We start from the raw sequence: 18,464 nt of genomic DNA on the forward strand, positions 1-18,464 counted from the left end.
GTCAGTCTATGTCATGGAAAGAGTTTTGTACACTCAGTGTATGTCATCTCAGCGGTGATCCTCCACTCTGACCGCTACAGGATGGAAAGCGAGAGAGAGAAAGAAATGGAGAAAGAGGGAGCTCGTCCTTCTTCCCCGTTAAGTGTTCTTTGTTCAGTCTGAATGAGAGGCTTTGCCTCGCGCCCATTTCTCATTTGATTAGCCAGCCTTGCTAGGCTCCCTGCACCCCCTCTCCCCGGACCTCTGCCCCCCTGCAATCCATCTCCATCAGCCTGTTATCTTCATCTAGCGTCCACCTATATCCCAGCCTTTCATCTCTCAGGCAGGCAAGGAGGGCCAGTGGTGGCCTCCTGAGCACACTACTGGCTGGTGTAATTACAGTTAGATACAGGCGAAAGGGAAGAGGAGAGACCCAGGGGACTGAAAGCCTTTTACAATGGGGATTAATCCACGTCCACCTCCTTCCCCATTCACTCATTTCATTCTGTCATCTGTACATACAGCATTCTTTGTGTGATAGGACTATGCAAACATGTACGTGAATTTACAAACCCTCGGAAACTCAAATGTAGATATACAAATAAAAACGTGAATACTGTTGAAGACTAAGATCAAGTCAGAACATAGGTCTAGTTAACAAAACCCACACATTCCAACAAAAATGTAAATGATATCTATGGAGAGTGGGACATCACTATTTTTTTTATTTTTATGTAACCTTTATTTAAGTAGGCAAGTCAGTTATGAACAAATTCTTATTTACAATGACTGCCTACTTGTAAAGCTCCCCAAACCCGGACAATGCTGGGCCAATTGTGCGCCGCCCTATGGGACTCCCGATCATGGCCAGTTGTGATACAGCCTGGGATCAAACCAGGGTGTGTAGTGACGCCCCTAGCACTGCAGTGCCTTAGACCGCTGTGCCACTCGGGAGACTTACAGTCCATGGCTGCCTCAGCTTGGTTAACTAAGGCCTTAACTAAACTGACACCAGAAAATAAAAGTCCCAAATTATTTCTTCAGCTCCAGCCATATGTATGTGAGGAGGGTCTTCGACGGCTATAGGGGGAGGGCTCCTCTCTCTCACAGGGTCCGGTCCGAAGGGAGAGAGGCAGAGGGAGGGGGTTGGGTAGAGTCATCACATATAAATTGAGGACAGATTCAATTATTTGCGGAGCTACATGGAAATCTCTGCCATTGTTTCAAGTTGAGCATGAAATTTTGCAGCAATCACATTGGCGGCATTGGAGAGCTCATTTATCTTGTTTGGGAACGAGTGGGGCTGGAGACCCCGATGCCAAGAGATCATTACCCATCTGGGATGAGATCAGAGATTTCACTACCGCAAAACACAAGAGCACACACACACACCGTATCAACGTAACGAAAGGAGACATATCTCATTTTCATCTGGGATCGAGGGCTGAGAAAGCCATACGCATTTTGCAAACAGCAAAGTTGTTCCTCTGAAATCATTCAATCCCTTCAATTTGGACTCTTTAAAAGGATTCTCACATGAAGTCTCTTTTCCATCAGGAAATTGCCCATAAAACCCTGCATGCCCATTTGTTTTCTAGATTTTGGCACAGAAGTCAGAATGTAACTACATACAAGCAACATTGTACTGTTGAGGAACGAATGACATCATCTCATGTAATTATTATTTATTCCTTGTCTGGTCTATGACAATAGTAAAAATAATCAAACAGGCTTGTTCCTCCCAATGAGCCAACAGATAGTAAGGAGGGACTGTTAAACTATTATTCCTGGAAGAACCCTTCTCTCGGTGTTTGACAAATGACATCATCTCCCGCCGTATAATACAATACCCTCCCAACATCCTGTGGAACCTGATCAAATAAGGCCTAGCAGAAAACAACGGCAGGCAGAGAGAAAAATGCTAAATATCTGTCAGAAATATAGGTTCAGCTGGAGAGTTACTGTGACTGTCTGTAGATGCATCCTAAATGGCACTATGTAGGGTGCCTAAAATCTAGGCACCCTACATAGTGCACTACGTTTGACTTTCTTTTTCCCCATAGGGCACAATCAAAAGTAGTGCACTATACAGGGAATAGGGTGCCATTTAAAACACAAAGTCAGTGGCTCCAGAAACCTCTATCTCTCTCTGCCTGGCTGATGGAAATATGATATTAAATAAACAGGTGTGTCACGTCTGGAGCAGAGCAGCCGATAGCTAAGCTAATAAAGCTGATTCAGGGGGCAGGCTGGAGGCCCTTCTCATGGCTAAGGTCTACTCTTCCTTCAGTCTGACAACCAGCAGGAGTGATCTATGCCCAGTTCGCCTAACATGCCTAATACCCCTACTCCTTCATATAATGGCAGAGCGGTATTCTCTCTCTGTGGCGAGTGTGTGTCTGGGTGTGTCTCTGAGGGCACACGTGTGCATGTGTGTGTATGAGAGGGGAGGCAGAGAGTTTCAACATAGTTACAGCGATGAATCAATCTCCTAAGCCGTCATGCTTCTGGTCTCACCACTTAGGGAACAATCCCCCGTCTAGCTTCAAGCTGGCACGGACAGACATCTACACACCGCAAACTCACTATTCCTACACACTCCCTTTTGCCTAAACCCCCTACACCGTTTTCCTGATGGACACAAGGCTTTCCCTCCCTATCCCAGACAGTCACTGTGTTTACATGTCTCGGTCGGTCTGTCTGCCACACAGACAGATCATAATGACGCTGCCACAGAGGATGTGCTGATGATGAATTCATCCCCCCACTCTGCACACACACACATTTATCCTGGGTACACACACCTTCAACCAGGGGAAAGAGAGGGAGAGTTCGGACCAGATACGTGATCACAGTGCACCGATGAGCCCAGATCATGTCTACGTCCCAAATGGGACCTTATTCCCTTCATGGTGCAGTACTTTTCTATGGGCTCTGGTTAAAAGCAGTGCACTATGTAGGGAATAGGGTGGCACCATTTGGGACTCAACCAAGATCAATGCATCTCAAGCTGCTCTGATTATGCACCAGTTCAGTTCTCCAACAGCAGGCTGATATTTAATATGTGGCCAGAACAACTCTACTCCGATAACTGAGCAATGAAGCATTTAGCCTGCCGGAGAGGCAGACAGGCAGGGCAGCCCTGCCAAGAGGACACAGTCAGTGGAGATGAGTGTGTGTGCGGCTACGGGTGTTAACAGGAAGTAATCGTGTGTGTGGATTTATAAAACACTTGCTACGATGGTACTACTACTACGCCCTTCACAGGAAGTCAATGATGATGGCGGCTGAGGGAGAATAAGAAATGGAGCCGTTTGGCTGCTTTGTTGTTGAAACCAAAACATTAATTTATCTCAGTCAGTGAGCAGTGCTGGGGAAATTGACACTGAGGAAAGGAAACAGTCAAATTAAATGTGAGGAAGGGGTGAGAAAGAAGAGACAGAGAGATTGTGATGGAAGACAGTTTCCGACCCGTGGCCACATTTAAGATAGGGGTGGAGGAAACTGAAGCAACTGAGCCAAAATGGAGAGCAAGAGGAGGAATATGCCAGACATGCAGAAGCAAGCAATCAACAAAAGTCCCTCCCCCCTCTCTCCACTAGCTGTGCTACTCTGACCCCAATTACCCATTCAGAGGGGCTGGCCATGCTTCCGGGCACCGCTTGTCGGGGAATATGGATGAGGACACAGAGATGAGGGAATTAGAGAAGCTGCCCTTTACCATGCACAGATTATTCACATTTATCTGGTGCTTGGTAGGGAGGCAGGGGAGACGGTGTTTCTACTACACTAGGAGGTCTGCCAGCCTGCTACTTCTCCCCAGGCCCAGTGTGTGTGTATGTGTGTACCACCTTCCACTAAGTTGAACACTCCTGGAGGATGGTAGAGCAGCAGCTAGGCAAACAATTCCACATGATTAGGTTGTAATGAATTGGAGAGGTAGCCGGCTAGGTATCAAAAGGGGGAGGTAGTGTGTGGGGTGATATTAGGATTCCTGCGTGGTGCTGTGTGTCTGGCCCAGATGGAGCACACAGCTAGAGAGGGGATCAATACGGTGGGACCCTCCTGTGATCAGACCAGGGGATGAAGTGAGACTTCGCTAGATTCATCGCAGGAGGAAAAAATGACCACACAAAATGCATCATTTATGACATAACAGGCCAGTCGTAGGAAGGAAAGAAAGTCATCTGAGAGTAATAGAAACGTGATATGAGAGGGCCGGGGGAGGCAGTGGATGGATTTCAGGGGGGGGGGGGGGGTTCTTACTTCTCTATTTCGCTGTTTTTACAGGTCCGGGGCGCGTTGGAGGATGAGCAGGCGGCGTTGGGGTCCTGAGGCGGCTGCTGCTTGCTGCTCTCCCGTTGCTCGTAGAGGGCATCTCTGCAGAGAGAGAGAGGGAGAAAGAGGGGGAGATATTAGCACCGACCTCAACATTCATCAATACGGTCAAAAAATTTCAATAAGGTAACCATAAATACAGAGGATGACATCTTGTTTCAAGCCTAAACTCACCATCACTGGCCCATTTGGAGAACTCTGGTGTTATTCTGTTGGACGGCATTCCGCCACTGGAAGAGCAGAAACAAACACAATGCTGTGTCTTGAGAAGGAGCTCAACGCCACAAAGCAGAAGGTGACAATAGAGTAGAGTTTACTAGCGTACAGTAGAGTAGGAGTGAGAACCTACTTCAACACCGCCCCGCGCAGGGCCTCCCGTTCTTTGGCTTCTCCTTGGTCCTCTCCGGAGCAGGGAATGATGTCTGCCTCTGTGTACTGGGCCTTGCCGTACTCCAGCGTGTCGTCTCCATCCACGTCCAGGTCGGCGTCGCTGTCGTGGTTTTCCTTCGTGCTGCACATGGCAAAGCCTGTTCCTGAGGAGAGGGAGGGAGGCGAGAGAGCAACCTTTGTCAATGTTGAGGAGGAAAATAACCATGTGTGTAAATACTGTACATACCAGGGGTACTCAAGTACTATTTGGGAAGATCCAGAAATGGTCTAGGTGGCAAAGGTCTGGATGGATAATGTCATTTATCGGCGTAGTAACAAACCCCCACCTCGCAACCCATGCGACCCTAAACTGTTCACACATCTCTTGTTGGTGGAGAGAACATTTTGTAGTTTTAAAGGTAATTTCCTTCAAATCTACATATTTTTCCATGTCTTATGTGAGCAAAATCAATGGGGGCCCCCGGGGTCAAGGCCCATGGGCACGTAATCTGACCATGATAACCACAAGATTTAGATAGCTAGATAGGCTACTAGTTGATCAACTGTTATCCAGAGTGACTTACAGTAGTGACAGAGTTGGTGGAGTACATCTAATTTATCAGCATTTAACACCCCCGTAGTGAGTGCATACATTTTCATCTGTACTCGTCCCCGGTGGGAATCGAACCCACAACCCTGGCGTTGCAAGTGCCATGCTCTACCAACTGAGCCACACAGGAGCCCATTCTGGGTCCAGATGCATACCACCAGTTGAGTATGGCTGGTATATACTACACAACCTCTGAAACATTCCTTTCTGTCATTTCAGATGGGATGACATTGCAAACCAGGCCTCCAACAAACAGTAGCCTTTCCTCTAAGACCCTGTCTGCCTATCCCTCTCTCTACACATGTAGACCAGCAGGGTAACAAAGATCTGAGTTAGTCTATTAAACCTGGTGGTCAAGCACATTGATTGAAATGGACATGTTGAGATACTGCCATCTCTCCCTCCTTTCCTGTGAAGTATTGTTGGCCAGGTGAGGCTGTCAGCTGCAGACAGAGGGAGGGGCTGTGTCAACTGCCAGTGGCTGGTTATCTAGTTATGGAGGCTGGCTGACTGGCTGTAGGTCTGACTGGCACCTCTATAAACCCTGTGACGAGCGGCTCGCCAGACAAACTCCTGCTGCTGTCTGACTGGCCCTTTCAGCTCCACTTAGGGCCCTGTCTCTCACCTTGCCTGTGCTGCCATTGAGAGACACACAGTGCTGGGGGCTGATTGAGTGGTCAGGGGCTGACTCTCCCACTCATCTAGGGCTGGACACTGATAGCTGACTCATGTCAAGACAGGAGATTGTACTCCACCACAGCATTGTACCAACAAACTCGGATGTTAAGGATAAAAAATGGCATGGCCCATATGAAGACATGGGCTAGGTAGAGCCATGGATAGAGGTTCTAAGGCCAACCTTCTACAGAGACCCAGAAGACAGGTAACCTTCCTCCAGCCTCTTCCCTTCTCTCCATTGAGGCTGAAGGAAGCTCTGTGCTAAGGGACTGGAGCTGCTGCTGGAGATGAGGGTAAAACCCATGTCCCTGCCTGCCACCAAGGATAACCCTTTTTACAATTATCCCATGCTTGTTAGTGATCATATATACTGAACAAAAAATATAAATGCACCAATTTTTAAGATTTTACAGTTCATATAAGGAAATCAGTCAATTGAAATAAATTCATATGTATTTCACATGACAGGTCTCTACTGGGAAGCCTGGCCCAGCCCATTTTCCCCCCACAAAAGGGCTTTATCAAAGACAGAAATACTCCTCAGAACACCCCCACCCCCTCAGACAATCCGGCAGGTAAAGAAGCCAGATGCGGAGGCCCTGGGCTGGCGTGGTTACACGTGGTCTGTGGTTGTGAAGCCGGTTGGACGTACTGCCAAATTATCGAACACAAAATCGGAGGCATTTATATTTTTGTTCAGTGTTAAAATGGACGTTTTAAGTTGGATTTGATCCCTGTGGCTGGGTGGAGCGTATGTGAACAATGGAGCATATGGAGCATATGTGAACAATGGCTGTGTTGCACAAACATGTCTGTTCAGCTGCTGGTGGCGGAGACAGTAGTACCAGACAGCTGAAGGGACCAGTGGGCAGCAAAGGAGCATGTCCTATCCAGATATACCACACCACCACCATGCAGGGACCTTGAAGTTATTTAAATAGTATCTGCCCACTGGTCCCTTCAGCTGTCTGGTACTACTGTCTCCGCCACCAGCAGCTGAACAGACATATTTGTGCACCACAGCCATTGTTCACATATGCTCCATTGTTCACATACGCTCCACCCAGCCACAGGAGAGGCTAAAACAAATAAACAGACTGCCCCTTTGTCCCGCCCACTAATGGTGTCCAGTGACCAGTCACATTGGGGAGGAGAAAGTGACAGAGGGTTGGAAGGAACCAGAAATCACTGTTAATCCAATCAATTGATCAGGGTATTGATACTGCGGCTAGTTAGCGATGCATGGCTGGAGCCAGGAGATGGGAGGGGAGAGATAACAGCATTGATTTTTAAAAGGCTGTGGTGTTGAGTGGTGGCAAGAAAGAATGGGTCTAGATGCTTTCACTGTCCCCAACCCCCAACAGTTTTGGGGCCACAGTGGCCAGAGTTCAGTTTTACTAGATGGGATTAGCATTAAACCCAGTGGGACATGGATAAATATTCCCCTTAAATATACTCTCCCCAACTGGAACTGACGGAGATGGGCAGACTACTACTGCTGCATTCCATCCAGTTCAATCTTCATTTCACCACAGCGGTAAGTGTGGAAGAGGACTATAAAGACAAGTTGGGAAAACAAGATCCCCATCACACTGATAGTTGACTGCTAGAAAGTAAAACCAAGGGATGCTATAAAAGCAGGTGGCATGTAATCTAACCATCCAGCCCAAATTGGAGTGTCCAAAGTCTAAGTGTCAGACCCGGTTGTTGTCCCACGAGCAGACGAGAGGACGATGAGAGGACTACCGCAGTCTTAAGTCACGGCCTGTGTCTCAAATGGAACCCTATTTCCTATAGAGTGCAAAATTAATGCACTATACAGGGAGCCGATTGGGACTCAACCATGCTGTTGGGCAAGGCAGGCATGGTCTGGTCCTGCTGCTCAGCCCCTATCTCTCCCTTTAACCAGTCTTGGCAGGCAATCTAATCTCCCCTGAAAAGGTCAGCGCCACCATAACTGCCTTTCAGTCACATTATTTCATTATTTATTTATCCTCTCCACTCCTCCTCCTCCTCTCCACCTCCTGCTCTGCTCCACCTCCTCCTCCTCTCAGCCCCACCTCCTCTCAGCCTCCACCTCCTCTCAGCCTCCTCCTCCTCTCAGCCTCCACCTCCTCTCAGCCCCACCTCCTCTCAGCCCCACCTCCTCTCAGCCCCACCTCCTCTCAGCCCCACCTCCTCTCAGCCCCACCTCTCTGGCAGATCAGCTAGGGTCGATATACAGACACACCAACGCACACATCCCTGCACACACACACACAGGTGCACCTGAACATATCCACCACATTCATTATCATAACCAATCTTGTGCATCTCCTTGACTTGAACATGTAAAATGCATGTGTTCTTGCCTGTGTAACATGGACCTGACCGTGACATGGCACACTTATCTCCATATAACACCTATTACCACGGAGACAGACTCAGAGACAACGTTAGGTTTCTGAGCTGTGAGGAGCGAGGGAGGGTCAAGGGGCCAATCAAAATAAGAGACAGCCTGACCAACAACACCCGGTCGCCATGGCGCTGATATCCCTTATCATCCTTCCCCAGTCGGCTCTGGTCGAAGGCCGTCATATCTCACTGGCATTTACAGGACACATCTGGGGAGATGATGGGACAGAGATGGAAGAAACAAAGATGGCTGCCATCTTTGAAGCCCATTTACAAAGGAGAAAGCGCTGCCTTATATCTCTGGTGCCATCTTCAGTCAGCGGACCCAAATCCCCTCTCCCCGGATCGGCCCCCTTAGCCTTGGTCTTCACTATCAGGCTGTAGGGATCAGATCTGACCCTCTTCATCAATACAGAAGCCTTTAGAGCTGTCTCCCAGGTCCTCATAATCCATGTACACAGGAGGACCAGGGCCCCACACGTCTCAAGCAGAAAAGTGTTCCTGTTTGATTATCCTCCCACCCTCTGACTGTCTTTGACTTTTCTGTGCTGTTTAAAGGGCTTCCCTTTGCCTTTCTTCCCTCCCCTCAAAGGGAGTGAGGTGTCAGTGTTGGTGTCTCACAGAGGATAGCTTAGGCCTCTTATCCAATTGAAGCCCCTGGTCTCCGTCTCTTCTCTCCTCTCCGCATCAACCACCCCCCCGTGGGCTGGATGGATGGTGGATTCTGCCTGGCTGGACCCATTGAACCATGGTCGACTGCAGCAGAGCTTTCAAGGCAAATCCACCTTCTGAGGTTCTGGGGGGAGGGGGTCGCTTTCAAGTGGTATCACCAGCACCTCTGACTTTGACCAGCCCTTATCTGTGTCACATCACAGCCCGCCAGAAGGGGTCTACTGCTCATTAGATGAATGGACAGACAGACGGACAGCCTCAGGAGGTTCAGTTGAGAATTCAAATTGATCTGTAGGCCGTTGATGTCTGTCTGTCTGTCTGGGTTTGCGGTGAGAGTGAGGCCAAAAGGCACACATCTTATTGGGCTTTGTAATGCAGTTTTACTCTGGATCGAATTTGGGGACTTGGGGGGTTTAGCGACTTTGCAAGGTTGAAAGAGGCCCTTAGAGAAGACTGGACTTTCCTGTGATCTCCAGAGACACACCACGAGGACCTGTAGCCAATTCATTTTTACAGCTCTCTATAGCAATGAAGTAAGGCCTGTCTGTCAGACATGAAATAATGAACGCTGACCTATGACCAAATCATACACTTGTCCAATTAAGCGGACTACACTAGTAATTGATCATAGACCAATGACCTACTAAATATTCACAAATCATGTAGGTGAGCACACAGTGGCTTGGCTGGATCAATGTATTACAGATTCTAAATCACTAAACTAGATATATCTGGTTGCTTGATAACCTACATTTAAAAGTCACTATTGGAGAGGGAGAAATTAAAATATATACAATTTAATGGGCAATGTAATCAACAGCCTAATGCCGTCTCGTTGTCAACGACTACTGATAATGGACTATGTATTGAATTCTAGACCTTCCTATTGATGATGTGGGCTAAGATATGTTTCAGAGGGAGACCGATGGAGAGAATGTGAGAAAGAAAGTGAGAGCAATAGAGAAGGAAAGAGCAAGATAAATAAATAAATGGAGAGAATATGAGAGATCAGTCTGTGTTCCCTAGTGGGCAGCTTTGTGTCCATGGCTATAATTGCATCGCTGGGCTGAGGGGAACCCAAAGGGTCACTGGTCCCTTTCCACACACACCACTCCTCACCGGTTCAGACAGGTCAATTGCACAGCTAAATGTGTTTTCCTTTCTCTCCTAAAGGGGCTGGGGCCAGGGCCGGACTGGACTGACCCCTGCCTGGACCGGGGCTACATGCCCTCACACTGTAGTTGGACCTAGAGGCACATCCCAAATGGCACCCTACTCTCTATTTAGTGCACTATGGGCCCTGGTCAAAGGTAATGCACTAAATAGGGAATAGGGTGTAATTTGGCACGTAAACCTAGAGCTGTCCACCCTGTAATTGTGGGCATGGTAGGCATGTTAGCCTCTGCACCCAGTCACGTCCTTTTAAAAGGCAATGATACACTGCCTCACTCTGTTGTTGTTACTGAGGAGGCTTGGGACTAGAGTTTAGAGTGAGTGCTGTGGTGGAAGCCATTTGGTGCACTGGGTTTCCAGACTCATACTTTGTCACCCTAAACATTTAGTTGATTCTCAAATGTTACATAAATGTTTTGAACCAAAGTAGCCTAATTGATTTTTTTGTGTGTGAAAAATAGGTTTGCGATCCAAATGGCACCATAGTCCCTTTATAGTGCACTACTTTTGACCAGGGCCCATAGGTGTATAGTGTCACTGTTGTGTACCTCTGAAGCCTCCTTCCAGCAGGGTGGTAGCTCTGACCCTCTTCTGGCCGCACCACTCGTACTCCTCGAAGCGGGTCCCGTTCTCTCCGTCCATGTCTGCAGAGTCATCCTCAGCAAACGCACCCTCCCTCTGAGAGAACAAAGACACTGTCAACACTGAACCAGACACAGGGTAGGGCTTGGAGTAGAAAAATACATGTTCTCCTATGTCAGAATTTGGAACTATTAGCATAATCAAAAGGATCAACCAAAAACGATCTGAATTCTTTGAATTCCAATTATACTATATCACCAAAATGCTTATCAATACTTTTAATATATTTGTTATTAATACAAAACTAGCTATGAGGTACAATAGGTGATAGAACTACAATAAATGGATCTGTGAAATTTGGAAAAACCATCACTAAAGTAAGGGACCGAGGGCAGAATCATGACCAACGTTATAGAAAGCATGACTTCTATAAATAAATACATTATGTTCTGGGAGCTAATGACATGTGTTACAGTGTGAGTGAGCATGAACCTTTGAGTTGGTCAGGATACCTCACTTGCCATCTATTATATTTAGGAACCAGAGATTCAGAGGAGGAAGAAGACTTTCCTACAGGGAAGAGAGGTGGGCGGACCATTCGACAGGAGAGAGGTATTTTCCTACACTAATGATTCTTTCCCCTGGACACTTCAGTTGAGCATCTAACTGCTACTAAGATATGACTAAGATGTTATTACCAGCAGAAAGCAGAGGAAAGCTCTTTCTTTAAGACTGGAGAAGTCCAGGTTCAGTGTTTGGTGAACAACTAAAAGAAGAGGCTGTCAGACAATGTGTCTATGTGTTCTGAGTCTTTGTCATGTCTATATTGTGTCAAGTCTAGGGGAAAGAAAGGGAGCAGAGTTGATAGATACTAGATAGCGTGGTGGTGACCAGTGACTAGAGAGAGGTGACTGGTTGACTAGAGGACTGAGGCTATGGGGGAACGGGTATGGACGTGAGGCTACCTTGAACAGACATTGTTCCACATGCCTACTCATCTCCTCCTCTGTCCCTGCCAGCGGCGCGCTGCACAGTGGACATACCTGCCCATCCTCTGGCTTCCGGCGCTTCATCTTCCCAATCCGGGCTGAAACACAAAGAAACAGAGGAAGAGGTGTTTAGAAACATGGGGAAATACAGGGAAATCTGAGACTTGTTTTTGTATTTCTCTGTTTTAAGTTCTGCCCTGAAATATCACATCGGTAGGTGAAAAAAAAGTCCATCGACTTCGGCAGACAGCCATGCGGCTACAATGACATAATTGGTTGAAATGCAGCAAAAAAGGACGCAATCCAATGAAAACAGAATGAACGGAATGTTCTTGATTAGAATCTAATATAATGAGTTGTTTGATCATATTAAACCTGTGTGGATAACCAGGCTCATAGCAGGCAATGTGTGACAGAGGCAACCTTTTAATATGGCAACATGGACCAAAAACACACTGTAAATTCATGGTAGGCTATTGGGAGTTTTCTACCTCCTCTGTCCTCCAGCTGTGTACGACGTGGCGCTCTCCTCTGCTTGGCAGAAGATCAGCAGTGAACGCTGTTGGCATTCACAACATGTCAGAAAAGTTTGCTGCCTCGCTGGGAATAACGTGGGTCAGCGGAGTGGAGGGGAATCGTTGCGCCTCAGGTCTCCTAGACGACACCACAGCGTTTAGTCTGGTACCAGAAGATCAGGAATTACAAAAGCGGGCGGGGAGGCCGTCATGACAACCATCCTCAGTGCCACAAATACTCTAATGTCATGAGTCTACCCGCTCATGTTAGGCCTATAACACATTGACAGGACAAAGAGAGGGGGCAATCTACTCTTCATGGGAACACTGTTTCAGGAGAACCATCCACGGTGCCACAACTATGGTCTATTACCCCTACATGTTCTCACACATTGACAGGACAAAAAGAGAGGGCAATCTATTCTCTTCATAGGTCCAAACAGTGTTTTAGGAAGATGCCCAAACCTAGAAGGTTCCTCCTCTTTCTCCAGGATGACAGGTAAAGATGGTCTACTGTAGGTCTAGGTCACGTGACTGAAATGAACAATCCTTCCACGTCTATCTCTCTCTAGTCACGACCCCCCCACATAATTAGAAATTTAACACAGCAGAACAGCAGCCATTGCGCCGTAAGTCTTTGTCGGCTTTTCTTAACTGCAAATGGCGTGCGGGGACATTAATCTTTAGGTGGCTGTGATTGCGAAAGGGGCCAAGGGGGACCTGAAGAGGGACGGCGAGAGGAGGAGGGACAACGCGCCATAACTCCAGGGAGATTGGGACAACTCCTCATATTCTCTCTCCCAGGCCAGGGAACGGCTGATGGTAATCGAGGAGGGCGTCATTAAACGCTGAGAGAAAGGGACGATTAATTAGGCACGGCACAAGCCCCCCCCAAGAATCATTCAGGTTCCACATGAGAGGTAATAGACATTAATGGAGGCTTGAGTTTAAACAAAGTCGGCACCGTTTCCTTTCAGCACTGAGGCTGCTACCGAGGCGAGCGTACGCTAAATGTCAATGGAGGCATGGAGGGAGCCTGGGCCTGCAATAAGCTAGCTGGGGTGTTGAGGAGGGGACGGGGGGCAGGCTCTTACCGTGGCGAATGCAGCAGGGGGCAAGGGGGGCTCCGTTGTGCAGTCCAAGGGGAGCACTTTTGACACTTTCCTTGGCGTAGCGCCTGCACCAGCAGAGGTCATCGACTGTTAACATATCAAGAAGGTCAAGGGTTAATAGATCCTCTGCTCGTGTAGGCGCTAGGTCAAGGGAAAAGCAGGTAGGGAGACACACAGGGGCAGCCAGGGCTCCCGACCCTCCCACCAGCCAGCCCTGCTATCACACTCAGTGGGTCAACAAGGGGCAGGCCTGGCTCTGTAGCTGTAGGCTACAGCCTGAAGCTGGTCCACAGTGTGAAGGGGCTGTCAGCAAGGGCTGTGTTCAACATGGTCCTCTGGCTATACTTAGCCATAATGTGTGATATAGATGCAGGGTCACACCCATCACAATCCAACCAAACAGGACAGATTGACACCTCACTCATGGCCAATGTGCCTGGTCAAGGTCCCACAGACTCCGACTCTCTCTGTCAGTTGGTCCATTCAGACCCATGACTCTGTATTCCCACTCTGAATATTAGGGTGACCAGACGTCTCCGATTTCCAGCGACAGCCTGTCCCTGGAAATGTCCCCGATTAGCCCTCAGAAAGAATAAAGCAACTCTGGAAGCTAAATTGAGGCTGATATTTCAATAATCAAAACACTGTATCCAATCAGATTTGCATGTAAAAAATGTCTGTCCCTGTACCAAACTTGTTTGCTCCCACGGCTTTGCCTCAGACCTCATGATAATGTTTGATCGGTAATACACTGTAACCACCACATGACCAACAGCATATGCTACCGACCGACCGTAGGTGACTTTCTAAAATGACTAGATAGGCTAGGATTACAAAAACTGAGGCGGGTTAATACATTTCTGTGTTCATTTATAAGTATTTAAAAGGGCTAGAGAGAAAAATTGGTAGTTCCGTACAAAATACTAATTTTCGCACGCAGCTACATAACTAAATAAAATGTTTCATTTACTAAATCTGGCCACCATACTGAAGATGCACTTTCGCATCGCCAGTTGCTGCTTCAACTTGTATTGACAATTCCAACTGTAGTGCAGGTGATATTTTCAGTAGTGTATTGAAAAGGTATCAAATAAAACTGTTTTAGAACATAATCATTAGCTACTTAATAAATATGAATAGAATATTATTTGATAGGGAAATAACTTATTTGAGGAAATATCCTAAATAGAAATGATTGAATCGTGTCACAAGCCAATAGTGGCATTATTTTAGAACATTATTGTAACATTTCCACCAAGATAATGAAGCTGCTACCATGTTGTGTTGCTGCCATGCTGTTGTTGTCTTAGGTCTCTCTTTATGTAGTGCTGTGTTGTCTCTTCATGTGTGTTTTGACCTATATTTTTAATCCCGTCCCCGCAGGAGGCCTTTTGCCTTTTGGTAGGCCTTCATTGTGAATAACAATTTGTTCTTTAACTGACTTGCTTAGTTAAATAAAGGCTAAATTTAAAAAAAAATAGGCTCTAATCATTTCATTCCATACAAGTAAGGCTTTGTGAAGTTGCAGATGAGATCATGATACCTTCATTAATATATATATAGATATGCTGTAATTCTACAGGATGTTGTACCAGAAATGCAGTTAGAAATAAATAAATTACCTGTAAGAAAAATATAAAAGTGTAAGATGCTTATGAAAAGTATTGAACTTTCAAAGGAAAAATGAAATGTTTACATACCATTCAATCGCGTTTGCCTATTAGCTCGCACTCGTAAAAATGTCTGCAGGTAGGAAGAAAGGAATCACACAAAATATGCATTAGATATGGACCTTTGCATGTATAATGTTAATGGATACATTAGTAGCAGTGCATGGGCGGATTGCTTTGGATTCTACAGTGTGCCCTGCAAGTTACATCTTGATAGTAAACAAAAACCTACTTCTCTTTTAGGCTGTATCGTGTCTTCCATAACAGGGTCGGTAAGTTTTGGTCAAAGCCTTTTCAAGCCGACAAACTCACTTGTTCACGTATATCATATAGGTCTCCTGGTACTAGACCGCACCATTAATACAATTTTGTGTCAATAATTTTATACGGATGCCAAAGGATTGAATGTGCCGCCTACAAAGCTGCTCTGTTCATTGCCGTCGCCATGTTGGCTTGGCGTGTGTCATGTGACCAACACAGGCGTGAAAGTTCAGAGGACGTCTGGTCTCCTACCACCGTTGGCCACTAGATAGCAGCAATACGTAATACAGAGGCTGGCTTCAATGGAAGTTGACTTAATATGACATTTCAAGTTTGTCAAGTAATTTGTGGGGTAAACAAGTTGTATGCATCATATCTAAACGTATTTTTTTTGCAGTCAATACAAATAGTACAAACGTTTTATTTCATTTTCTGAAAATAAGTGTTTCATAATTTTGTACAATCTCATATCAAAGTGACATAAGAAATGAGCTATGAATTCTCCCTATCTAAACTTGTTTGAAACTGACAGGCATGATCAGTGATTGTGAATACCACTAAGATATGGGTTAAGTGGGACCACCTATCTTTCTTCTCCCCTCTCTTCCAGAGTGTGTAGGCTATGTGCTGACACTAGCAGGGCCAGTCAGGGATGGATGTTCACTCATTGACACGGGCACAGAGTGTGGTCACAAATTCAAACTCCTGCCGAGTGGATCGTCCATCATATACCAGACAGGCCTCTTACACTGACACTTAAGTCATGCTCATATCCAACCTGTACCATGATATGTTGATCCACTGTGAATGCTTCCCAAATGGCACCCTATTCCCTATTTAGTGCACTACTTTCGACCAGGGCTCATAGTGCTCTGCTCAAATATAAAGCACTATTCAGGGAATAGGGTGCCTTTTGGGACGCAAGCTATCTAAATGGCTTACACAATTACATGATGAGGAAAAATAACAAAAATCTAACATTTCAAGGGAGGTTGGGGTCTCCATTCATTTGTATGAAATGATTTCAGCAGCAGCTTTACTAATGAAAATATATACTTTAACCACTGCCCCTTTAATAGGCCTGTCAATGTATGGATATGACTTTATGGTATAAGGGAGAAAACCACTTAACCTAAATAATAGATCATTGCCATATGAGTTTGAAATACTACATTTTGAGAGAATAAAAGTATGGTATATAAGCTACGTTATAGCTTTGATTAAAACACTGTGCTGTATGAGTAAGTCAAATATCAACTAATCTTCTGTACGTATGCGACCTAAATAGCACCCTATTCCCTATATACTGTAGTGCACTACTTTTGACCAGGGCCCATTGGGGTCTGATCAAAAGTAAGGCACGGTGTAGGGAGTAGGGTGTCATTTGGGGTGCAAACTGCAGTTGTGAGGCCTCCAGCAGAATGAGGTGGAAAACATGTCAAGGATGCTGTAGACCAGAAGAGATACCATCCGGACTTAGGGAGCATAAGAGCATAGCTTGAGGTAAACTATGGATGATTACCTATCTGAACAGGGAAACACATTACAGGCTGGGCAAATCTTTACCAGAGATAGTCTGAGGATAGATGGGCTCCGATGCCATTTGGGGGGCACAACCAGGTAGGATAGAGGTAGGCGGCTTGGCTGAATCCTGATGGAGACTAGGACCTCTATTGACTCCCTGATCCACTCCATGATAGCGAGATGATTGGCTGAGTCAATGTTGTGTGTTCAACACTAAAACAACAAATTATTACCTTGTCGTCTTTCACCATCGCCATGGTGACACCTGTGAGTTTGCCTAATGTTTAACCTCTAACAGAGAGCAGGGGACTTTTTTGCACGTTGTCCTTACATTGCCTGTCCTGTTATTTTTCCAGGAGTAGGTTTCATAGTGGGTTTTATAGATTTTTCCTGTCATATGACAGGATATGATGATGGGATTATGATGCTAAATATGTGGGCAAAGACCAGCATCCTGGCAGGGTCCCAAATGGAAACCTATTCCCTACACAGAGTACTACTTTTAACCAGGGCTCTGGTCAAAAGTAGTGCACTAAATAGGGCATAGCGTGCCGTTTGGAACCTAGCCCAGCTCACCTGGTATCTGTCGGAGTGGTGGGCGTCTTCAGAGGAAAGAGGGGAGACCACCGGTGACTCTCCCTCGCGTTTGATGTGCACCGACAACAGCATGGACTGAGGAGAAAGAGCAAGACAGTTATTGTGAGAGGAAGAGAAGAGGGGCATGCTGCAGTGGAGGAGAGGAGGACACTCACCAACATTACAGTCATCTATAAACCTTCTCTGAAAGACTCAGACGAGCCTCCGACATTACAGTCCTGACCCACTGACAAACTTAATTGAGTTAATTTCTCAAATGAACAAGAGGAAAAGGGTGTGGAAGGGGAAATAGTGCTGACTTTACGGGGAAGAGTTGACAGAGATCCAGCTCTTTACGAGGCTGCTATGAAATATTTGTATTTACAATGTGTTCCTATTAATCAAGGAGAGAGCAGGGGCTTAAGTGGCCGACAACTATAATCTAATATTAATATGTGAGAAACGGCAGACCCCTAGTGCCGGGACAGTAAATTAAGCATTGTGCATGGCTTTTTATCCTTCAGGACTGCAAGGTCGGGTAACTGCTTTTTATTTGTGTAGCTTCAGAGGCGTTGAGCTTGGGAAATATTTGTGTGTTGTCTTTTATTAATTTGTTTCAACTGGACTAGTTGCAAATGTGTCAATTAGCACAAGCCCCTGACATCAACTACTACTTATAATTCTACTTAAGTGTAATAGTGTTTTGACTAATATACAGATTAATGTCAGTGTTAGATACAGAAGGTGCCATGTTAGTTAGCATGTGCCGCTCGCTTCATCTCGACTCGCCGTCCAGTTGCCCCCTGGCCCCGAGAATTAAGAGGCATGGGGCTGGCATGGAGTTGCTATGGCGATAGCGTGGTTGAGAGGGGGCGGGAGGCATGTGTGAAGCGGGAAAGGTTAATCCCCTTTAGAACCAGTAGGCTCGTCTGGAAGGTCTGGAAGGCAGAGTGTTCACATGAAGCAACAGCCCCTGTGATCCTCAACCAGCCTCTTCATTTTTCACATGGTGTGGCGGAATA

At 46.3% G+C, this 18,464-nt stretch overlaps 1 non-coding gene and 1 pseudogene across 1 annotated transcript; both read right to left on the reverse strand.

The window, feature by feature from the left end:
• Positions 1-15,561, reverse strand: part of LOC115114426 (E3 ubiquitin-protein ligase RNF220-like) — a 28,440-nt pseudogene extending 12,879 nt beyond the window's left edge.
• Positions 5,354-5,428, reverse strand: trnaa-ugc (transfer RNA alanine (anticodon UGC)). The gene has a single exon. It is a non-coding gene; the product is annotated as a tRNA-Ala (tRNA).
• Positions 15,562-18,464: the final 2,903 nt, after the last annotated feature.

Source organism: Oncorhynchus nerka, linkage group LG9b, assembly GCF_034236695.1.
Source record: "Oncorhynchus nerka isolate Pitt River linkage group LG9b, Oner_Uvic_2.0, whole genome shotgun sequence".
Taxonomy (NCBI): domain Eukaryota; kingdom Metazoa; phylum Chordata; class Actinopteri; order Salmoniformes; family Salmonidae; genus Oncorhynchus; species Oncorhynchus nerka.